A 26,475-nucleotide genomic window follows, 5' to 3' on the forward strand; every position below is an offset into this window, starting at 1 on the left:
TTTTAAAGCTTATTTGTGAATTAATGTCAAAGACAAAACTTAAAATGGTTGAACAAGATTAAGTAGACACTAAACCATACTCAATGTTCAAACCGATATACTATGTGATGAAAGGATATTATTTATATACTAAGATTATTCACGGATAGGTTATCAAGCCATATTGACTTTTCTTTCATAATTGGGGGTCAAGCAATGAAGCTAGCACTAATCATGATCTATAAACATAAAATTGGCTAATTGAATAATTAGTGATGAAGTCAAAAAAGTTTGTTTCATCCATAGTCGAATATTAAGGTTCACAATACTTGTGTTTAGTGCCAACATGCTAAAGAACCAATGGGTCACACATAATAGGATAATTGTGAAAGATTAAAATTGGGACAAATTAAGTTAAACATAATTTGTTTTTGGTATGACTAAATGATAGAGGAAATAAAACAATAAAGAGATTTTTCTTATTTAGCACATTCGGTCAAGCATGGGATATTTATGAAAATATGCACGCTTTTCATTAAACCTAATGTGGTTGAATGTCCCTCTATAAAAAGAACATCAAGCCACTACTCCTCTTGTAAGTAATACTCAAGGAAAACACAAGGCATACCTAATGCAAAATAAGCTACGAGAGTCAAGGTAAAAACTTAAGAGAAAACAAGAGGTTTTATAAACACTCAGTAGTTAACTCACTAGCTAGAGTGTGGTTTGTGTTCTACCATATCTTAAAGAAGGTTCTTTAACAAGAATTCATGTGGATCACCATTAGAGGATGAACACTTGGACAGCTTTTTGGCTTGAGAAACTATTTGGAAGGTCATCAACTTGAACCAAAAAATTTTTGGCACACACGGTACACACTATAGTCAAAACCTATATAGTTTGTATATATTGTATGTTTGTATGATCTTGTTGATTCATCTTGGCTTTAGAAAATTAAAAATTTTTAAATTCTGCTACTTTAGCTCTTGTTATTGATAATTAATTCCCTTCAAGTGGTATTAGAGCTTTGTTAGTATAGATTATACAACTTAGAAGTTTATTTGGTTGTTCATGATATCAAAATTATTTTGGTTGCAATGTATTGCTATGATGTAGAGGCTAAAAAATTAATTTTTCTATTTTTTTTATTGGATTCTTTTATAATATCAAAGTATGATGTCTAAGGATGATTGGGTATGAATTTTATGATTTTTTAACATTGTTTGCTTGCTCTATGAATTTTTTGTTTTCAATCTATCCATAACAAAAAAAATTCTACTATAATGATATTGCAAAAATTATTTCTCACTCAAGGATAATTATTTGGCTACAAAATTTTAACATATGAAATAGACATATTTATGATAATTGTGTAAAAATTTAAGAATTTTTTGTGTTAATTTGGTCATTCAAGAGTTGATGACAAGTTCAGCCTAGAAATCTATCAATGACAACTGGGCATGTATAATAATGTATATGATGCATAATTACCCTAACATGATTATGGTAATTGATTTTCTTGATGTAGTTGATATTTGTAAATGTTAAGAGATTTTAAAAACTTGTTCACTAAGATTTTGATGAAAATCTACTTGGTAATCAATATTGGTAATCATAGGAAACTTGTTCACCAGGTTTTCAAGTTTTGCTTACTTGATCACTAAGTTGATTGGACTATTTTTGTAAAAGTCAAAGTAATTGTTACCTATGATTGAAGAATCATGATCAAAGGCATAATAAAGCATGTAGATGCAATGATTGTTAGTATAGATTATACAACTTAGAAGTTTATAGATTGTTACCTATGATTAAAGAATCATGATCAAAGGCATAATCTAGATACAAAAAACTTAACCATATAATGTTAGATGCAATGCTTGTACGAATCACATAAGATGTGATTACATAAGATGTTGTCACCCAATTGATATAGGAGTCACATGGGATGTGATTAATAAGCAAGTTATTTACCCAATTTACTTATCATGACTTATTGAGACAAAACTCAAGGTTATGGTAAACTAAATGGGATCTTAACCCACTTGAAAAATATGATTTTTCTAAATTGACAGTGAAGGGCTATTGATTTGACTAAAATAGTGGGAGCAACCAATATATAAATTTGGACCTTATCTATATTAGTATTGAACAATATGATTAGTACTTGTTCTTATTTTATAGGTTACAAAAGATTAGTAATAACTTACCACTTTGTAGCATACTTGATGCTAATAAGCTCACAAGGCCTAACTTCAACGATTGTTACCACAATTTGAAGGTTGTTCTAAGGTAAGAGAAATATTTTATGTTCTTGATAAGCCAGTTCTATCAGAACTAGATGCTAGTGCTAATGATACAATGTGATAGGTTTATGAAACCTATAAAGACCATACTGATCAAGTCATATGTATCATGATAGCTAGCATGATCCCTAAGTTGTAAAGTCAACATGAAAATATGGATGCTCCAATAATCATTCTACACCTGAAGGAATTGTTTAAAAAATAAGAGCAGATTGAGAAGTTTGATACCTTTAAGGAATTATTCCAAATAGTGATGTCTGAGAGCACTTCGATCAAAGTGCATTATCTAAAAATGATCAATTGGATTGAGAAACTTGGACAATTGTGATTTGTAATGGATCATGAGTTAAGTGTTGACTTAATCCTATCATTTCTTCCTAGTAGCCTTTCACAATTTGTAATGAACTTTAATTTGCATCAAAGTAACATTACCACAATTGATGAATATGTTTCACACTATCGAAAAATCCATTAAGAATCAAAAGCCTAAGGCTCTTCTAGTTTTTTTATCTAAGGCAAAGAAGAAAAGTAAGAAGGTTAATAAGAAAGGGGATGCAAACAAGGCTATCAAGCCTACTGACAACATCAAGGATGATAAGGGTGCATATCACCATTATGGTAAGAAAGGTCATTGGAAAAAGAATTGCAAGGTCTACTTGGCAAGCTTGAAGGGAAAAAAATCTAAATAGGCTTATACTTTAAGTATATTTATGATTGAAATTAATCTATCTCTGATTGACACATCTTCTTGGATAGTGGATATCAAATGTGGTTCTCACTTATATAATAACATATAAAATCTAAAGTAGAGTAAATGTCTAAAGAAGGAAAAGGTATCCTTGCATGTTAGAAATGGTACAAGTGTTGTAGCCTATGCCGTGAGGACTTATTATTTATCTTTACCTTCTTGTTTAATTTTAGAACTCAATAATTGTTATATGTTATTGTCATAACTTGAAACATCATTTCAATTTCTTATTTAAGTATGAATGATGGATTTTCATTCAATGTTAAAGGTAATTATTGTTCTTTTTATTTAAATGATGTGTTTTATGGCATAGGGATGTATAATAATGGTTTGTATATTTGTAGAGTAAATAATGATGTTTTCAATATAAATGTCAAGAAGGTTAAACTAGATAAACTGAATCAATCTTACTTGTGACATTGTAGGCTCAATCATATCTATGAAACAAGAATCACACAGTTACATAAACAAGAATACTTCGATCTTTTTTAATATAAATCTTATAAAACTCGTGAATTATGTTTGTTTGGGAAGATGACCAAGTCACCTTTTAGTGGAAAAAGAGAAAGAGCCAACATGGTTATTTGACAAATATATTCGGATGTATGTGGTCCAATGAAAAAAAATGCTAAAAGAAGATACTTCTATTTTATTACATTCACTTATGATCATATAAGATACGATTATGTATATTTAATGAAACACAAGTCTGAATTTTTTAAAAAGTTCAAAGAATTTAAAATAGAGGTTAAAAGAAAACTGGTAAAAAATATCATGACACTTAGATCTAGTTAAGGTAGTGAATACTTAAGTCATGAGTTTCTAGGTTATCTAAAAGAGAATGGGATTCTCTTATAATAGACTCTACCTTGAACATCACAACACAATGAAGTTTTAGAGAAGAGAAATAAAACCTTATAGTTCAATCCATAATGAGCAATTCAAATTTTTCTATATCTTTCTGGGGTTATGCACTTGAAATAGACACTTATATTCTTAATATAGTTCTATCTAAATTTATTGAAAAGACACCATAAGAGATGTGAAAAAGTAAAAGACCTAGCTTGTCATATAAAAAGATTTGAAGATATGATGCTTATATGAAATATGCACTAGCCGATAAGTTTGGAGCTAGATCATCAAGTCTAAATTTGTGAGATATCCAAAGAAAACTATTAGATATTATTTCTACAATTCTAAGAAACAAAAGGTGTTTGTCTCTAGGCATGCTTTTTTTTTTTGTAGAAAAAAAAGTTTATCTTTGAATAGAACAATGGAAGTAAAGTAAAATTTGAAGAAGTTCAAGAAACACAAATTGACACAATGATGGAACTTGAGCTATTGGCTAAGACATTAAATAAGCAGTCGAAAACTCAAAGTACACAAGAACTCTGTAAGTTAAGTAGGATTGATCAAGCTCCTGAGAAATATGAATTTCTCATTAGCAAGGATGAGTTGATTATAAAAAGCAATGTTGGACATTGATTCTAAAAAATGGCATAAGGCCATGAAATCTAAAATGGAATCTATGTATATAGATCAAGTATGGACTTTGTGGAACCACTCAAAAGGGTAAAACCCGTAGAGTGCAAGTAGGTTTTCAAAAAGAAAACCAATATGGAAAGCAATATACAAAAGTAAAAAGCCAAATTAGTTGCAAAAGGTTATAATTAAAAATAAATAGTTGGTTTTGGTGAAACTTTTTCATCAATAGCCATGTTAAAATCCATTAGGATTTAGCTTCCTATTACCGCATACCATGTCTTTGAGATATGGCAAATGGATGTTAAAACGACATCCTTAATAAGAATTTGCAAAAGGATATATACATGACACAACCTAAAGGTTTTGAATCCAAGAAAAATATCGACATGGTGTTTAAGCTTGAAAACTCTATTTATAAACTTAAGCAAGCATCAAGTAGTTGAAATATATGTTTTAATGAAGCAATTAAAGAATTTGGATTCATAAAAAATGTAGATGAACCTTGTGCATACAAGAAGACAAGTAAGAGTGTAATCGTTTTCATAATGCTATATGTGGATGACATTATTTATAGGAAATGATATACCCATGCTATAATCTACAAAATTCGATTATCAAAGAAGTTCTCCATGAAAGATTTGGGAAAAGCAACATATGTGCTAAGCATAAGGATCTATAGAGATAAATCAAAGAGGTTTTTTAGTCTCCCACAATCTGAATATATAGATAAAGTGCTAAAAAGATTTAGCATGGAAGAATCTAAAAAAAGATTCTTGCTAGTGTCGCATGGCATAAATTTTTGAAGGACGTGTCTTAAGACATAAATTGAGAAAGATGACATGAATAAGGTTCCACATACTTTAGCAATTGGATCCATTATATATACAATGCTATGCTCAAAGCCTTATATCTCATATGCTCTAAAATAACAAGTAAATATTAAGCAAATTTAGGTGAATGTCACTGAAAAGCCGTGAAAACAATCCCTAAGTATTTGAGAAGAACTAAGCATGCATATATTGTCTATAGTGGAGTCGAACTCCTAATTGAGGGTTATTATGATGCAAGCTTTCAATCCAATAAGAATAATTGCAAGTCTCAAAGTGGCTATGTTTTCACTTTCAATGTTGGAGTAGTAAGTTCAAAAAGTTTCAAACATAATACAATTACAAACTCTGCAACTTAAGCTGAATACATCTCTGCATTTGAAACTACAAACGAGGCCATTTGGATCAAAGAGTTCATAACTAAACTAAGTGTTGTTCCAAACATTGTTGATCCGATAACAATTTATTGTGACAATAATGGAGCAACAGCTCAAGCCAAAGAACCAAGGTCTCATAAAAAATCTAAACATGTATTAAAGCGATATCATCTCATTAGAAATTTTATTTCTAGAAGTGATATTAAAGTAGAATGAGTACCCACTGAGAATAATATTATTGATCCTCTTAAAAAGGTATGTCCTAACATAAACATGATAAGCATGCAATCAAATATGGCATTAGATACATGGATTATTGGCTTTAATGCAAGTGAGAGATTATTGGTATTTACCCTAATCATTTTTTGGCTAAGACATTGTCATATTTGTAGTACTTTGATATTTGCTATGTTATAAAAGTCTTGTTTATTTATCATTAAGCTTATTTACATATATTTCATTGTTGATGCTTACATGATAAAGTTCTAGAAATATAAATAAAGCTTTGCAAATGAATTATAATGAGATTGTAATTATGAGATCATCATTGCATAAAAGCAATATGTTTTAAAATAATTCCTAGTCAATAATACTTTATCAATAAATGGACATTGACAAAATCTATTGAAACTAGCACATGTTTATATTTTTGCTTATGAAACAAGCAACCAATCTCATAAGTTAAAGTTTTGGTAAACTTAAGCTAACAGGTAGATTTTTGTTACAAAAACAAGTTCATTAAACATGACTCAATATGAGAATGTTATATGGTAGTTCACATAGTGTCTATAACTACATTCTTATGTGATGGTTGTATAAGTGATCTTTGACTCAAAATTACTTATAATCTTATATTATGAATGTTATACTTTGACTTTACTTATAGTTCTAATAAAAAATGCTTCACTCGAGTATTGTTGGGTATAACATGAGGTATATGAAGATATATATGAAGTAATTAAGATAGGATTCATCACCTTGTATAATAAGAGAGTATCTTTATTAGTCTTGATTGAATTAACTTAAAAAATCTTTAGCCAAAGTAAAATAAGAGTTTGGAATTGTTATAAAGCTTGTTTGTGAGTTAATGTCAAAAATAAGACTTAACATGATTGAACAAGATTAAGTAGATTAGTGTTCAAACTGAGATACAATGTGATGAAAAGATATTAATTATACACTAAGATCATTCATGAATAAGTTGTCAAGCTGTATGGATTTTTTTTAGCAATTGGGGGATCATAACAATAAAGCTGGCACTAATCATGATCTATAAATATAAAATTGGCTAATTACAGAATTAGTGATAGAATCAAAAAGTTTGTTTCATCCATATAGAATCAAAAAGTTTGTTTCATCCATAGCCAAATACTAAGGCTCATAATGCTTATGTTTATTGTCAATATGCTAAAAAACCTAATGGGTCATACATAATAGGACAATTGTGAAAAATTAAAATTATGATAAATTAAGTTGGACTTAATTTGTTTTTGGTATGACTAAAAATAGAGGAAAAAAAACAAGAGAGAGAAAGAGAAAGAGAGAGAGAGAGAGAAACTTTTCTTGTTTAGTGCATTTGGCCAAGCATGTGATATTTATGAAAATATGCATGCCTTGTATTAAACCTAATGTGGCCAAATGTCCTTTTATAAAAAGAACATCAAGCTTTCGCCCTTGTTATAAGTAATACTCAAAGAAAACACAAGGCATACTTGAGCAAAATAAACTAAAAAAGTCTAAGCAAAAACTTAAGAAAAAATAAGAGGTTTTATAAACACTTATAAGCCGGTTTTAAGGGGATAAGGTAATGGCCACGTGATAAGTAGTATTAGAATAGGCCCTAGATCGTTTGACCCACACCAAGCGCCTCGATGGAGGGTAAGCAAAGTGGCCAGCCTTTATGATGAAGGCGTCACAAGGTTGGGTAGGGAAGAATGTCACACCAAGTGCACCAAAAGGGAGTAGGCAAGGTATTTCAATCTCACATCAGACATGAAAGAAGGGTCACTAGGGTATAGAAACGTTGGTGCTGCATACCCTAATAAATCGATTTTTAGGGGAAAAGGTAATGGCCATGAGAAGGTTCTTTCACAAGAGTTCATGTGGATCACAATTAGAAGCTAAACACTCGGGTAGCTTTTTGGCTCAAGAAACTATTTGAAAGGTCACTAACTTGAACCAAAAAGATTTCGTCACACAAGGTATACACCATAGCCAAAACCCATATAATTTTTGTATATTGTGTGTTTTTATGATCTTGTTAATTGATTTTGATTTTAAGGAATTAAAAATTTTTAAATTCCATTACTTTTACTTTGATTATTGATGCTTAATTCCCTTCATATTCAACGTCTTCACAATCAACTTTACATTCCTTTGATTCCATATCAATTTCACTCTCATCATTTTTAATACATTTGTCATCTTTTTCTTTCTCAGCTTCCATATATGAACTCAAAGAATCATCTTTCTTTTTCCCAACTTCCATGGATAATTGGTCATCCAATAGCTCGTTTATCCAAAAAAAACCCCCTAGTATTTCTAAATTCAACCTTGTGTAAACAATCCCCATCACTACTAAACTTTCAAGATATTTCATTAGAATTTGGAATCACATCATAAACATTACAACATGGATAGATTCACTTCAAAATAATTCACATTTAGATCAAACAAAACACTATTTTCTTTGACAGGATCTACAAAAAGTAAAAAACTTCCAAAGATCCATCACAACCAGAGGAATGCTTACCATCAATCAATAAAGATGGATATGTTGCTTATTCATTACACAACTCTTTTGATTTATCAAAACTAGGCTCCTCGACTAAAGTACTCTAATGAGACAATTCCTTCCCGTAATTCTACCATTGCCCTTTGAATTTTTTGAAGCATAAGCTTTTGATACCTTATCTAAATTAATCTTAATAACTAAAGTTTCATTATCTAAAGAAACTTGGATTTGGTTAAATAAAGTACCATATGAGACAACAATAGAGCTTTTGGGAACCTTTTTTACACTAACTGAAAAGGTTCATCAACTTTAGGATTTGACCCATTGATTTTATGAATGACAAAGGCATTGCCTTTTCCTTTCCATTCACCTTTAACCGTATTAGCATAAACTTACATATATTTTAAGGGATCTCCAACGGATTGCTAGATTCTTTAAACTTAGAATGCCTAGTGTGATAAGCCTGGTTCTTATCCCTGGATAAACCCTTAGCTATGAAGAATCTAAGTTTATAGCTGCCAATCCAAATAAGATTGCAAGATGCTAGTAGGCTATAAACATAATCAATGTTCACAAAATTGATAAAGCCACATTTTTTACCCTGAATATTTCTTTTTTTAGGAATGAAAACATTAACAATGTCACTATATTTTTTGAACAATTCCCATAAATTTTCAGCATACCATAAATTAGGGAGAAAAACTTGTTAAATTTGGAAAGGATTAGAATGGCGGGGTAAGAGTTTTTGGAGAAAGAAACCCACGAATATAGGTGTAGTTTTTTTGGTCTTTTCTCAAATCTAATCTGATAGAGAAAAAAAAAGTCGAGAGGAAACTCCAACTAAATTTTTGGCTCAAAAGCATGCCGATCAACAACGACGAATAGTAGCCAACAACAGTATAAGTAGGGTACATGGCTATCGAAAATGGCCCCAGAGAGAAAGATAGTCCGAGTGTGGCCCAAATCTAATAAAAGCCTTAATGATGACCTATAAATTAGGATTTTATATAAACAAAAATTTTGAAATTTTCAAGTTTGCTTCTTACAGATCTATACATTCCTGCGCATAGGAGGCAAAGCACAACATGCATGAACACGGCAGTGTTAGTAACATGCATCCGAAACTTTCGCTGCAACCATGGTCCAATCTTTGGCATCTTAAAAGGCTACGTTAGGCTCATCACCGCCATCTTCATCAACCTCTGCTTCGCTCTCTTCTCCGATGACCCTACCAGATTCCTCTTCATGCTCGTCTCATTCTCTTTGCTGTTTGTCTCACAGCCATCTTTTTCCATCGTGAAATCCGCCAATCTGCTTACCCGCTATTTGGCATAATCTCCCTCTAAAAACTTTTGGGAGTTGGTTTGTAAAATGGTAAAAAATAAAACAAACATCCTTTATGCCAAAATCTATCCTCAAATCATTTTTAATTGACATTCATTACATGGATAACAAATTGGAGTTGGGGGACTCCTTTTATATTTGTTAGTATAGATATGACTTTAGTCCCTTTTTCACTCTTAACACATAAATTGCTCCAATTGAGAGCTGCCGTAAGGAGGAAAGCAAAGAAGAAAACCTAAGCCTAATCAAAGAATTTATCCTAGCTTCTGCTTGCAGATTTTAATGGCCTTGAATATATATGTCACAAAATTGATATTGATTTGTTTCTAAATTTCACATATGAGATTCGAGAATTGGTAATTAGGTTGCATGCGATAGACTTAAACACTCTTCCACTCTACTATTATATGCTTTTCTCTCATAATTTCTTCAAAACTATAGCTTGTCAAAAGGTTGTTGTGGAAATTCTTTTTTGACATTCTAAGGCTATATTTGGTTCATTAAAAAGAAAAAAGAAAATTTTGAAGAAAAACAAAATAAAAAATAAAATTAAGGCAAAGAAAACAATAGTACAACAAAGCTATTAAGAACAATAGTAATTTATTTCCCAAATATTAAATACACAAAAAAATTTTAACAATTTATATATATAATAGAAAATATAAATGATGTATTTGATACGCAAGATTATATAAGATAGGATAAAATGATATTATGAATAAAATTAAATTAAATAATATCATTCTATCTTGTGTTGGATGTATGCAAAGATTAGGATAAGATTATTTATTTATTGGTCAAAATTATCCTTCCTCAAAATTTAAAGAATTTAAATTATTGATAAAATTTTTAAGAGTATAATAGAACATGTATATTCAATCCCATAAATTAAAAATAATTATTTTTACTTTTGGAGAATTGAATTATCCTATACTAAAAAGATGATCAATTCTTCTTATAATCTGATCTTTTTTTATATATACAAACCAAATATAATATAAAATGATTATTATCCTATTTTATCCATTATCTTATACATCAAACATGACAAAAATTATAAGAGTTAAAAATTGCAAAACAAAAAAAATCACTATGAATATATGAGTCCTAAATGAACTTAGCTTTGAAGTAGATCTCACAACAAAATTGCCTTCCTTCCTGTTCGAATGAAAAATAGTTAGAAGCTAAAATGAGGAAACGGAGAGATTTAAGCTCCAAGTAACAAGCCTCGAAAATTTTTCTCTAACTTTGATTCGTTTTCCGCACTCCTTTTTGAAGAAAAGAAAGAAAAGCGTTGTTAGAGATTTTGCATTTTCCTTATTAAAATTATCCTCGGTTTTTTCCTTTCAACCAAACATCATACAACAAAACCTTTGAAATTTTGTTCTTTTCCCTCAAATTTTTCATCAATCAAACGTAGCATAAGTGATTTTGGCCTTGCACACTAAATATTCACTCTCTAAATCCAATATTAATCCCGATCTCGCAAAGTATCAACAAAGCCAATTTAATTGGATATGATCTGCATTAATCACCCACCGAAAATATATATATATATGTAAGATTGTCCTCTTTTCATCATTATTGAAGGACGGATGAAATCAAAATTATATTATCCTCTCTTTTTTATCATTTATTTATATTTGATCTAAATATAACGAATTAGAATATTTGACCATGAATTAATAAGAATGACTATGAGAATTGTGATAAAAAGAAGAACGTATCAATTCTATTGGTGATATCTTTAATGCTAAATTTTAAGATGCATATTTAATTTAAAATTAATTGATTAAAAATAAAAAAATGTGTATTATATTTATGTTCTTATGTGCACCTAATTTAATAGATATGAAATTCTTTTATAATTGATTATGTAGAGATTATCTTTTTGATATTTTGGTGGCGAGCTCATGATCATTACTAGAGAATAGTGAAAGTTTGAAAAATGATTAACTTAAAAAAGAAAAAGCAACTCTAGGAAGATTAACAAGCAAAAATAGATGTGATTCAAAGAGGCCTGATCTTAGCTAATCATTGATTGAATGCAAATAAATGGGGCCATCCCATTATTGTGTTTTGCATGTCTTATTATTGCCAAGAAACGTATTTTGAGGCTCTTTGCGGGTACTTTGTCCACCTCCACATCTTTTTACCCCTCTGCCTCTTACCCCGAAATCCGGGGAAAACTGCAAAGAGAGAAAGGACATCCCTCAACAACAGATCAGAGCATTTTCTTTCTTGTTTTTATTCCCCTCAAAAGCATGTCAGCTGTCACTTTTATTAATTACAAAAAAATCATCGTTATAAGTAGACTTAATTCGTATTTTTATACCGTCTTTAACATATATAATGATATAAATTATTAAAATATAAATATAATATAAATTATAAAATATATTTATATTTATAAATTATTAAAATATAAATATAATATAAATTATAAAATATATTTACATTTTAAACACGAATGTAATATATTTAATATACATGTTATATATGATACGATATAATTAATATATGTATAATTAATTCATTTAAATACGATATGAATAAACATGAATAATATGAATATACATATATAGATATAACTAACATGGATATATATGAATAAGTACGACTAACTCAAATATATATAAGAATACGATTATAATAATAAATAACTATAAACTAACAATCATTTACAACTTAATAAATTTGACATATTAATAATATAAAAAATTACTTACATATTAAAAAAAAAATTTAATACTCATTTCATATATATTTAATATATGTATATATTTTAATTTTAATTTATATTACATAATTATATTAATTTTTAGCATCAAATTCAAAATAATAAACTATTAAAGATTAAATAATAAAATAATAATACTAATATTAATATTTATATTGTATTTATATTATTAATATAAAAAATAATTTTATAATAATTATTAAATGAGTATCATTATTAAGTGTTTAAAATAATTTTATATGAAATTATATAGCTAATTAAGTATCATAATTAAAAGATTAAAAATTAAAATAATTTTTATATATTTATATTAAATTAAAATAAATATAACAAATATGTTAAACATATTATTCGTATCATGTCATCTATTTAGACGAGTCAACACATATATGATATGAATTATATCGCGTCGAAATTTGTATCAATATGAATAATCACGAAACACATTTTTTCAAAATATATATACTATATTTTTCATGTCGTTTTTATATCATATCACCGTATCGTGTCTAAAATTATCAGGTCAAGTTAGAAATTATTTTTGTATTATTATAAAATATTTAATGTAATATTTAAATTTTAAAAATTTTTAGTTTATTATCTGAATTATAAATTTATTAATTAAAATTATATTTATTTTTAATATTATTAATTTTAAATAATAATATATGATAGATAAATATCATTTTAAGTATAACAGTAATTAATAAATTTATAATCTATTTACTATATTAAATTTTTTAAAATTTAAATATTACATTAAAAATTTTTTATTATTTAAAAATTATTCATAATTAAAAAAAGAGAAATCATTTTTTTAATTTCTCTGCATACTAGACATTCCTACATAAGTTTTAGGTTAGCTTTCGAAAATAACTAATATTTGTGACTATTCTACTAATTAAAATTTAAATTTTAGTTTCAAAGTTGAAAGTTGAAAGTAGTTTAGATAAGAAAGTAGTTTAGATAAGAGAAAATAAGTTTTATGATAGTATACTCCTATAGAGGAACTAATAATGTTAGTTTTTAGTGTGTGATCTAAAATCATATGTATATATATATATATATATGAAAATTGATAAATTTATGTCAATGTAAAATTAAAAAAATTTATATTTTTAATTATCAATTTTAATAAATTCAAGTGATGAGAGAAATAACAAAAATTAAAAAAAAAAAAACAATTTAATCCTATCCTTAGATCTATTAAAATCAAGGACTAAAAAAGATATAAATTTTTTTAATTTTACACTTATATAAGCTAATTTCTATTTAACATTTAAATAGTGTTTTTCTAAGTAATTATTTACATGTAACATTTAAGGTTAAATTAAAATTCAAAATTAATTACAAGGATTAACGATATAAATGGTTTCTAAATTATAGTGAAATAATTAATTTGACATTTTAAATTTTAAAAATTTTTAATATAACACATAAATTATAAATTTATTAATTAATATCATATTTATAAAGTATTTTTTCATTACATGTTATCATTTGAACTGATCATATTAAAAATAAATATCATATTATTTAATAAATTTATAATTTAAATATCATATTAAAAAAATTTTAAATTTAAGTATTATATTAAATAATTTACTACTTATTTCATCCCAAATTATTTTAATGTTGTTGACTTTCATGAATTTAAAAAAAAAACTTTGATTTTAATATATTTAATATTAAATTTTAAATTTTTTATAAAGTTAAAATTTTATGATTTTTAATGTAAAAAAAATCATAAAAATAATTTTAAAATATGAAAATAAGTTTTAAATATTAAAAAAATTTACATAAATTTGAAACATTAAAAATATATAATAAAATAAAAAAAGGAACGTAATATCAAGACCATTCATACATTACCTCCATTATCAATGTGACAATTTTATATTTATTTTAAATAAATAATTATCTTAATTGATTAAAATTTATTTTTTTTAACAAAAGAGTTTTGAATTTAAATTTTACTAACAATCATTTATTATGATTATTTCAAATACATAATTTATACTCATTTATATTAAATTATTAAATATAACATATTTTATTTTAATTTAAAAATTAAATTACTTATTTATCTCGAATTTTTTTCATCAAAAAATTTATATGTATTAGACAAAATAGCAAATATTGTAAAAAAAGTAAATTGAGCGGCGCATCACATCACATCACCGAAAGGTAGTACGTCACAACAAAAGAATTTCTGCAAAACCAAAACCAGTCACTACCACCGATGATTTGAATTGGTGGACAAAATCAGACCCTAAACCCTATTTTCTGATATTAAAAGCACACTCTTACAATAGCTGTATTCTTCAAAATATTTTTCAAAAAAATAAAATTTTGGTTGATAAAAAAAAAAGTTAGAAAGAATAACAAACTAAAAAAACAAAGAAAAAAAATTACAGCATATTGGCAATAACAATCTAATTCAAAACTAGTTAGGTACCTAAAACCTACTTGTAGGAGCAATCTATTCATCATCAGAGCAAAGATGAGAGTAATAAATAAAGCACAACCTCATTATGATTGATTATTTATACACCGCATGTAACTTTAAATCTTCATGAAATAAATAAATAAATTCTTAAAATTAAAAGTGAAAACTTTATGATCCAATTGAATAAAATACTAAACAATTCCCATCCACCTTTCCTCTTTACTCCCATTTTTTGTTTTAGCTCCTTCGCTTGCCACTCTCCCACTATAAATTGTGCAAAGAGAAGTGCCCAATTCCAACAAACCTCTTAGTTCCGTCTACTTTCTTTCTCTCTCTTTCTTCTTACATATTTCCATTGTGAAAATGAAAATGCCATATGATAATGTTGCAGTATTAATCTATGTTGTGATGGTTCTGGTTCTTATTGGGAAAGCACAAGTGTCCATGGCTGCTGTAACTTGCAATGCATTGCAGCTGAGCCCATGTGCAAGTGCTATCACATCCTCCACCCCTCCTTCACCCCTATGTTGCAGTAAATTAAAGGAGCAGAGACCTTGCCTTTGCAACTATGTCAAGGACCCTAATCTTCAAAAGCTTGTCAACTCTCCCAATGCCCGGAAGGTTGCTAGCATTTGTGGCTCCCCATTTCCCAACTGCTAGCTAAGTTCTTATTTCTATAATACTTGAAATGGTACCAAGAGAGTCAGCTTGCGCTTAGAGATCAGTAGATTAAAAATATGGGTGTGTGCAGAAACTGCATGCTTGTATAATATTGGTTTGAGTTTGTCTGTCTTGCTATTGCTTGTGCTCTCATTCATTTGTCTTGTACTACGTGTTCAGCTTTCTTATGAGACTTTTAAGTTAAGTACCATATTTTTCATGTAATTTCTATTAGTCTTATTTCCTTGTGTTATTTTCACCGCAACAAAATGAAAGATTAAACCAATCAATGAGCCAAGTCGTGAATAAGATTTTTAAAATCCGGGCGACATTATTATATTTTATTTACTTTCTAATTATAAAATATATTTTAACAGTGTTAAATGGCCTTTCATTCAATTATTATTGCTGACTCTTATTTTAACTAGTCCGTTTCAATCGGTCTTCATGTAATTTAACAAAAAAATTGGTCAAAAACTTGAACTTCCAACTTGGACAAAATTTAAGTTCAATTCTAGATATTAAAATTCATTACATATACAGAGAAGGGTAATTTACAGCAGGTGACCATTAGGCATGTGATGATGGAAGAAGAGGACAATCAACTCAACGGAAATGCGTCGTCAAGGAAGGGAAGCTTTTGGCAGCGAAAGTTACTAGTACTACCGGGACAATTTAACTCGGTTCATTGTCATGTTTGCCCCTTAAATAGCTACATGTTGCTGCTGCCTAGTGCGCCAACATGTATTCTATTGCTATGCTGCATCTTGAGTAGTGAAACGATTAGCTAAGACCTTAGGGAAGAAAAAAAAAAACAGTTATCAAACCTTTATGGTTTTATCATTTTATTAGAATCAAATCTTTATGCGTTTACTTTCATCTAATTGAATTATAAAACATCTATTTTTATCCATAAATCATTAAATATTTTCACTCAATTAAAAATAAATATTTGAAATTTTAACTAATTATAATAAAACAATAAAAACTTGAATATTTATTTAATTTTAATTCAAGATTTTTTATAGTTATGCCATTAATTAAAGACGATTATAAAATATAAAATATTAAACTCAAAACGTAATTAATTCATTCAACCACCTTTAAAAAATAAAGATACATCTTGAAATCAAATTCCACCACTTACGAACCGTTCTCATTATTCTCATATTGCTACCTACATTGTGATCAATCATCAATGTAAACGAGACCAAGTAAATTGCTAAATATTGATAATTAATAGCCATACTATCCTTTTTTAGAATACCATATTACCCTTATCAATATTTCTTTAAAACTACATAATTTATATTCATCCACAACTCATTCGGTCCATTAATTCTTGATCTATCCATGCCTTTCTTGACACAAATCACCAAAATTGTGGAAATCAAACAACCTAAAGCACAATTAGAGTTAGACCTTCCCAAATTCAGGAGGCTGCTGTGCATAACTAAAACTGGTCATTCCAAGGCCTTCATTCTGATGTTTCTCCCATCCACCAGTATCAGCTCTTGAGTGAGCCCAGTAATAGAAGATGGATCCCAGCAATGACATCAAAGTTAGAGCAGCTCCAGCAGCAAACACACCTTTCCTGAGGGTAGAACTGATAAGTGATCTCCGCCAAAGATCCCTCTGTACTTGGTGTGGTATGCATTCCGTGCTGATCCCGCCAGTAAACATGCCTCAGCTCCCAAAAAGCATATCCTGATTCATTGCTCAAATTTCATTACAGCAACAACAAAATGCATTTTCTATTGGAAACAAAAACATTCAGCTTCAAGATGATTTTAGCTAATTAAAACCAAAAATAATACATCTCGCTGGTCTACTGCCTTCAAAAATTTTTAGAATGGCAGCCTGATCTATTTCTTAAAGGAATAATTTTTTTTTCATAAAACTATCAGAGTTCAGAAATATTTTTGGTTTTGGTTAACACAAAAGAAACTATTATAGCCAGGCAAGCTTTAATTTTTCCCAACATAAATCCCTTAAGTCGTGTTTGGTGCATAGGATGACAGATTGAATAGGATAGGATGATAATCATTTTATATTATGTTTAGTTTGTATCTAAAGAAATGGATAAGATCATAAGGAGGATTAATCACCTTCTTGGTATAAGATGATTCAATCCTCTCACAGTGGAGAAGATTATTTTTAATCCATGAGATTGAACTTACATATCCTGTTATACCCTTAAAAATTACATCAATAATTTAAATTGTATAAACTATAAGGAAGGATAATTTTGACCAATAAATAAATTATCCTATCATAATTCTTGCACACATCAAACATAAGATAAGATGACATTATTTAATCTAATCTTACTCATAATATTATCTTATTCTATTCTATCATAAGCTTGTGTACCAATAACATCCTTAGCATATATAACAAGTAATCATGCACTATTGTTGTACCAAAGAAAGAGGCATAATTCTTCTAAACTAAATGAAAACTTGTCAAATACTAATTGAATTGGATCATTTTACTTATTCCTAAACTACATGAAAACTTAAACCTGCAGTCCCTACTGTCTGTCCCCAACTTTAGTCGCAAGACTTGTTCTTTGGTCAAGTTTGTTAGATTTTCTCCGAACAAAATATTTACATGACTAGTTAAGAAGATTGAAAACGCAAATGAAAAGCAAATAAATAAAAATTTCTCTGCTAGATCAACAACAGAGAAGAACCATCAATTAAACATAATATAATAGTATAATGTTTTGCACTTTGAAAGTATTATTATTAGTTATTCAACATCTAGCATCTTTGTATAACCTGTTAGCCTCTAAGGTAAGCATTGGGTAAACTGCGGGCTCCTTGCATGTGCATAATTTGATTACATGACTGGGGAAAAAATCAGTAACCATTTCCATTTCACAAACCAGAACAGGGTACCAAGTACCAAGTAGTTAATCAGTTTCTAACTTGGAAAATTTACCTCCAAAACACGTCGGTTATTTTAAAAGTACTTGTCAGAATACCAGATAGATCTTGAAATGGACTCAAGGAAAGCAAAATGAGAGCAGCTAAGGAAGTGACACTAAATCAAAGTACTACAGTAGAGAAGAAACGAAAGTGAAATTGTTATTTAAATATATGAGGAAGATTTGGGTAAAATTACCAGGAGAAAACGAAGAAAAAGATGGCGCAAATGGTAGATGAAGTGCCCGTGACAAGGCCTTTACCAAAACAGAGACATCTAGTAACACCGTTAAGAGCAGTCTGGCTTAGAAGAAGCAGACCAAAAGCGGATAGTCCATACAGCGTCGAGGCGTCCGTAGTGTAGGCGCAGTAGGTCACTTCGTCGTACTGATCAGGCACCACCTTAGCCTTCACAAAACCAAACCCATAAAGCAAAAAACCAAGTCAAGTTAAAACAACACAAAATTACAGTTTAAAGTGTATGTGTGTGTGTGTGTGTGTGTGTGTGTGTGTGTGTGTGTGTGTGTGAGAGAGAGAGAGAGAGAGAGAGAGAGAGAGAGAGAGAGAGAGAGAGAGAGAGAGAGAGAGAGAGAGAGAAAGAGAGACCAAAAAAAAAAAAAAAAAGATTACGGAGCTACGGCGTCTTTCAGCTCCAACAGCGAAGTCGAAGGCTATAAGATGGAGGGAAGTGATGATGGCTAAAATGGGGACGGACATAGCCATTGTTATCAGCTTTTTGTTTTTCTTCGTGTTTGTTTTGGGGATTTTTGTTTGTCTAAATGATATCACTGCTTTTGAGTTAAAAAAAAAAAGGCGGGGGGGGGGGGGGGGTGCGCTAAGAATAAAAAAACTTTTTCTATTTTCTTTTTTTAAGTTTAACGCTGAATTTTTCTTTCTTTCAAAATGATCAAGAGATAATTATTAAAGGTTGTAATAGTAGATTAAAGGTGAAATTATACGATCAGTCTGTCCTTGTATTCTATCTTAAATTTAATTTTGTTGTGTAATTCTTATAAATGAAACTTTGACATTTGTTTAATTTTATAATTTTAATTTAATCATTAATTCTATTTAAATATATTTAAAGTTGAACTATTCACTCAAACTCAAAAATCTGTCTAAACAAAAAAATTAAACTACGGTAAAAGAATTTAAACCTAATTTTTAAATTTATTTAAATTTTAGATCAAACTTTAAACAAAAGAATTAAAATTTGAGCATGATCCAATCCAATTTGAATAAATTATATATAATTAAAATATTATAATTATATTAATATATATATGTAAATTTTTATTTTTTATATTTTAGTTTTTAAAAAAGATTTTTTTTTATTTTTTTATTATATAAATTAAATTTAATGAATGAATTTAAAATTTATTTTTTTAATTTAAATTAAATTAAAAAAACTTTTGAAACACAAAATATTAAATGAAGTCAAATTGTTCAAATAAATAAATTATTAATATTAAGCATAAATTCACCCAACTCTATCACAACTCTAATTCTGTTAAACTTTTTCTATTAAAAATACTATCATTAGCCCGATAACATGACTTGATTTTTACGAATGTAACGATTTCGTTGGTTAAAAATAATTGATCCTGACGAGAATTAGCACGTGATCATTGCATTTAATCCATATCAACTTTTCCAAAGTTTACTTTTTTTTTCAAAATTTAATTTATATTAATTTTATTTTTTTAATGAAATCAGAAAAAAAAAAAAAAAAAGGAACATTCAATCTATTAGAAAAATAAAAATATTCACAAAAAGTAAAATTTTAAAATTTTAAAATAATAAAATCTTTTTAATCTTTTTATTTAAATTTGCAAATAAAATTTTTAAATGAAAAAGCTATATATTTTATTATTTAATATTAAAATTAAATCAAAATCAATTTTTTTATACAAAAATCAGTTTAAAACTCAATGCTAAAACTAGCCGTACTTCCAAACTCAATGCTAAATTAGCATTAAATCTAATGCATGTTCCACGCTCAACCACTAAACAATTAAAAAAAGACGGTAGATAAATGATTCAGTGAGAAAAACAATCCATCCGGTCGTAAAGACAAATAGATCCTACATCATCACTAAAGATGACATTTGCATTACCAGTAGTAGTGAAACAAAACATAGAACAAAAGCTATTCACAGCATAGAATATAGCCAAACAACCAAAAACGCCAATTGCCTACTACTCATATCCTTTCATTAATATCATCCATTCTCTTTTTAACACCACACCGCTTTTACGGATTAAATTAATACACATTAGCATTACGACACATATCCCGGATTGCTCAAAGCCGGCAGTTATACAAACCACCATAACAAAATCCCCTTTATAATGTCAAGTAAAACATCAAATCCTACATTTTGATCATCAGGACAGAAAAAAGGCCTGTTTTTCTTTACTTATCCATAATCTTAAATAAAAACATAGAAAAAAAAAATCAAGAATGATGAAAACAACATACATGCTGATAGCAAGGGAAAACCACCTTCACAATGGCTCGAGCTCAGCTCTCCATCAGCTTCTAAGTCAAACTTTTATCCATTCACTTCCTCTAAAGCCTTACTGCAAAAGCTTCACTTCTTCACTTTCATCCCGAAGCATGCCATGTCAGACATTCCTTTCCCAGTTCTTTTATAAATTATTACAGTAGATAATCACCCCAAACTAAACTTTTGAAGTTGACCTCCAAAACTGAGGTGATATTTGACAAGTAATAATTGCACTTCCATTCAGGAATGATAGGACTACCACCATCAAAGAGATATATGAATATCACCTGCAGCAGAAAAATGTGAAATCTGGCTGATTGACCTGAAGAAGTCTCAACAAATTGTCAGCAGCCTGAAAGAGCTCGTTCGCCAAGTGACTATTGCTTGCTCCATTAGGCGTCCACAAGGAACCCTTGAACTTGTATGACGCAAGACCAAAAACAAGTAATGACATCTTTGGAACACCATCCATGTCATTGGGACATGTCAGATTCGGTGCCTGAGCACTTTGTCCACCTGAAATATGACAAGTTACATAAAAATAAAGGTAAGATTTCTTTGCCGATACATAGATGGTACCAAAATTTATGCAAGCACAAACTATTACTGATTAAGGGCAATTGTATAAAGCACCAGCTTATGCAATCAGTATTTTGGTAAATATTCAGCTTCAAAAAGTTGCTATAAAAGACATTTCTTCTATCTACAAAATTCTAAGAAATGAACTAAAAATAGGACTTTGTTGAAACAGAGCAAGATTTTCAGTATCTGCATCAAGTCACAGGGAAACTTTTGAGGAAAATTGTTGAAGAGAAGAAGATATGGCTCTTAAAACACTTAAAATTACTCTTCATATTTTACTAGTAGTTAGATACATATCATGAGAGACTGTCGAGCACCATTTGACAAAGTAATTCACAAAGCATGCTAGAGATGTAAAAGATTCACAATTACAAGCGAAAGCCAGAAAAGATCGCTCAACAAGAAAGCCTAGCATCATTCCCTAGCTCACACACATTGGAAATTGCATCATTTTACCTCCTATGGGTCTATGAAGATAATGGTAAGTCAGAAAGCAAGCATCTAGATCTTTTAACGTAGGTCCAGTAGGTATTCTGTAAATTGGATACCTACAAAAATTTCAGAATAACATATTAGTCGCATATGCAAACACAAGTTTGAAAATAAATGTTATGTCAAGAAAAACAAGAAAAATAGATAATTATACCATGCCACAGAAACCCAGCTGGAAGATAGTGAATCACAGCTTTTTAGTGTCTTCAGTTCAGGGAACCGGAAGGCCAGATCTGCAATCTGTTACCCCAGATTAAGTTTAGAATGTGATAAACCAATGTGAAAAACATTGACCAGACATTAAACGGCCTCCTGCTGTAGAAGAAAGAGAGGAAAAAACCACATTAACCTTATTGGCTAAAGGCTCTCGGCTGTAAGGAGGGTCTTGCTCAAAATACTCAAAAATCAGACAACTTCGAGAATTAACAGATTCACCCTCATCACTAGATAAGTCTTCTAGAAGTATCTGCTGATCTCCCATGGACAATCTATCCATCCTAAGAGACATCTCACTTGCCATGCAGTGATTTCTTTTGTCTCTCAAAACATTTGCTCCCCTTTCAGGTTCACAATCACTACTACCATCACTGCTTGAGTCCCTAAAGTCACTATCACTGTCCTCACCTGGTTGCCTATCATAAAGGGACTCAATAATTATCAAATAACACACAAAATAATTTTTATTATTTTAAATTTTGAAGCAAATATCAAACAATAACAATTGCTAACAAATTGCTAAGTCAGGAAAAAATGGATGGGTTCTGTGGGAGTGGGGGAGGGGGAGGGGGAGGGAAATTGACAGCAAAATCATTTGCTTGGACTGAATAACAAGAGGAGGCAAAGAAAGAAAAGCACCCAGGTCATACAGCACAGGAAACTTGAGACGATGTGAGTATGAGAACAAAACTCTCACAATTATAGATTGTACTTAATTACATTCCAAGAAGAGAATCATGCTTTAACCGAATAGATTGAAAAGGAGTTATTCCCGTAAGCCCTCAACATGGGAAAATAACAATGATTCAACCATAAAGAACCATTCAGAAAACGAGGGACTAAATCAAAATTCACAGTAAGAATAAAATTGTACATTAAATTAATAATACCACATAGCATACAAAAGAGAATCAAAATCACAAAAATAAACAAATTAAGAGAAGCAAGGATTCAATCATTGGTGTCAAGGAGGTTATGCAAGCTTTTTACTTGTTCTCAGGGCTGCAACTAAATTGCGAAAAGAGTGAGATATATGCCACAGGAATGGGCAGGGAAGAGATCCAATCAATTCAACAAGCCACAGGATTCAAAGTAAACTTACTCCCCGTCAGATACTTAGGAGTCCCACTAGTCACTAGAAGACTCACTGCAAAAGATTGTGCTCCATTGCTTGAGAAGATCACAGCTATGATTAAAGGATGGACTAATAAGTACTTATCTTATGCTGGAAGACTACAGTTAATCCAGTCAGTACTCTTCAACTTACACAATTATTGGTGTAAACATTTTATATTGCCTAAGCATGTGTTAAAAAAGATCAATCAGCTCTGCTCTAGCTTCCTTTGGAAAGGCCAGGAGGGGACTGCCAGAGGAGCTAAAGTCAACTGGGAAGCCATTTGCCACCCTGAGTCTGAAGGAGGGTTGGGTATCAAAAACACACTAACTTGGAACAAGGCATGCATGATGAGGAATATTTGGTCTATTTTCTCAAAAGCAGGATCTATAAGGATAGCTTGGATTGAAGCCTATGTCTTGAAAGGCAGAAGTATATGGCAAGTTGAACCACAGCAGGGTAACAATTGGGGCCGGAGGAAACTACTTCGACTCCGAACTATTGCACGCCAATTCATAAAACAGGAAAATGGTATTGAGATGTGGCCTGTCCCTAGCAATGGCTATTCTATTGCAGCGGTTTGGAATGAGATAAGGTCTAAGCAATGAAAGGTTGAGTGGCACAGATTACTCTGGTTTCAGTATCATATCCCGAAGCACTCAATGATTGCATGGATGACTATACTAAATAGGCTTCCAACAAAAGATAGATTGAGGAATTGGAGAATGGAGGTGGATGAAAGATGCTGCCTATGTCAACATGGGAGGGAATCTAGAGACCACCTATTTTTTGGTTGTGGATATGCAAAATTAGTGTGGAGAAGGGTATTACAATCATGCAAGATTGACAGAGTAGTCGGGGAGTGGACTGAGGAATTGAAATGGGCAGTGACAAGGATAAAAGGCGAGGCACTGATATCAGTAGTATTGCGTATTGCTTGGAATGCTCATATCTACTATATATGGAGAGAAAGGAACCACAGATTATTCAAGAATAAAGAAGGAACAGAAGAACAAGTGTATGAGCTGATTAAGGAAGCTGTTAGGACTCGATTACATGGATTGCATTCGATTGCTGCTGACCCAGTCAACAAGATTTTATGTGATGCGTGGAATATAGATAAAGCTATATTGCATAATAGTTAGAATATGATTTGATTGTATATATGGAGTGTATGTACTGTAGCAATTTTATTGCTTTTTTGGATAAATAAAATACAACTTATCCAAAAAAAAAAAAAAAAAAATACTAATATCCCACAAGTTTAAAGTGTACTCTGAATAAACTTCAATGGTAGCAATGTATAATTTACCTTGACTTGGCAGACAACTTCAGGGAATCGGCATATATTTGAATACCGGATAAATAAGGTACATAATACTGAACGACAGAATCACAGTCATTCAGAATTAATGGGACACCTGCTCCATATGCACTCCACTCTTTGAATGACTCCCATAAATCACCTAACACGAAATATGGCTGAAATTCCATATCACACGTCCGCCACCCTTTCATATTTGTCTGCCACACCCATTTTCGGATATCAATCACATTTTTTCCACAAATACTCAATCTTCCTAAATTACACCAAAATTTTATTTACACATTTTTCAAGTGATTTTCAGTTTCACTACTCAATAAACAGTATCAATTTAAAATATTCTTGCTTTTACTTAAAAAAAAAAACCTTAAAAATCTATATCCAAAACTAATTTAAACCAAATAAATACAAAAACGATTCAACAATCCAAAAGTAATAATAAAAGAAAAAGCTTATCATTTTGAGATTGAATAACCTTAGAGAGATAAAGAATAGGCACGGAAGGCATGACCGAGTCCAAAAAGCGCTCCAAATTACTTAAAAGGAGAAACAATCGGTTCTGAAGCGGGAATTAAAACCGGATTAGTGTGTTCAGTTGAACCATCCCACTTCTCTGACTCACGGTTCACATGAGCGACCACGGCTTTATCCTTTGATTGACTCGCCGTAACATCGCCTTGAGCCTTCCATCGTTGATCGCTTTGCTGATTCTGGTTCGCTCTTCTCGTCTTGGCCGTATTGTAGAACCGATTTTCTCCAGGAACTCTCCTGAATTCCAATCCTGTACCCAACATAACTAAAAAATTACTTCCGATTTCTTTACTGTACTAAAAAATTGAAGTAGTTGATTTTCTTTGCGGATAAAAATAAACAAATTGGAGAAAAGTGCAATGGGAATCTAATTGGACAGGTGAAGGGCAAAATGGTCAATGTAAATGAAGAATAAAAAAAGGCAATTGAAAGTAAACAGGAAGATGGACCGAATCAATGGACGGGCGGAAGAAGAAGAAAACAATAAACAATTCTTTTTCCATTTTTTATTATTGTTTGTGATTTTTCAAATAAAGGAAATAATTTAATGAATATGCATATTTATTTTTGTGCAAAGACATATTTAGCCTTTGTTTCATTAATTATTTGGCATGGATAGGTGGTGGAGTTAATGAAAAGCAGAATGGATGCCATTGGTGGAATTTGAAGTATTATTAAAGATTGGTGATTAAGAGGGGAAACAAGAGGTTAACACGTGTGCAAATTTTGGTGAAGCGGACACGTGCATGTTTGACTTTAGTGATGAGAGGGGCTGTCTTTTTCTTATCCCATTCGACAGTCTCGAGAAATTTTGAATACGAGTAGCAAATTTGCTCCAAAAAAAAAAAGAATCAAGTAATAGCAGTTGTAGTAAATTTCATCAACAAATTACGTCACGCGATTTTTTAATCATGAAGTAAACACGCCAATTAGACAAAGGAAATTTAGGGTCATACAACTGCACGTTTGACGTTGCCTGTTTCATCCCCGCTAGTTCTTTCTACTTGCTCATGGGTGGATTTGAATCTAGCTGCACCTTTAGTAAGATAAAATTAAATTTTAAAAATTTTAAGTACAATTTAAATGATTATCCAGTGAGATATATTTTATCAAATATAATATAAATTTTT

General features: G+C 30.1%; 3 pseudogenes across 2 annotated transcripts; 1 reads left to right on the plus strand and 2 right to left on the minus strand.

Annotated features, from left to right (window-relative positions):
• The first annotated feature begins 15,181 nt into the window (after positions 1-15,181).
• On the plus strand, positions 15,182-15,857 carry LOC111317376 (non-specific lipid-transfer protein 2 pseudogene; annotated as a pseudogene).
• A 1,130-nt stretch (positions 15,858-16,987) lies between these two features.
• On the minus strand, positions 16,988-19,372 carry LOC111317377 (uncharacterized; annotated as a pseudogene). Its single transcript, XR_016327208.1, has 3 exons — positions 19,207-19,372; positions 18,776-18,984; positions 16,988-17,353 (listed from the first exon to the last, which is right to left on the minus strand). The product of XR_016327208.1 is annotated as an uncharacterized LOC111317377 (transcript).
• Positions 19,373-20,877: 1,505 nt separating this feature from the next.
• Positions 20,878-25,950, minus strand: LOC111317789 (uncharacterized; annotated as a pseudogene). The gene is made up of 6 exons (XR_016331620.1): positions 25,290-25,950; positions 24,803-25,014; positions 22,510-22,792; positions 22,315-22,400; positions 22,125-22,216; positions 20,878-21,602 (listed from the first exon to the last, which is right to left on the minus strand). The product of XR_016331620.1 is annotated as an uncharacterized LOC111317789 (transcript).
• Positions 25,951-26,475: the final 525 nt, after the last annotated feature.

Source organism: Durio zibethinus, chromosome 2, assembly GCF_047325235.1.
Source record: "Durio zibethinus cultivar Kanyao isolate XHJ-2024 chromosome 2, ASM4732523v1, whole genome shotgun sequence".
NCBI classification, from domain to species: Eukaryota; Viridiplantae; Streptophyta; class Magnoliopsida; order Malvales; family Malvaceae; genus Durio; species Durio zibethinus.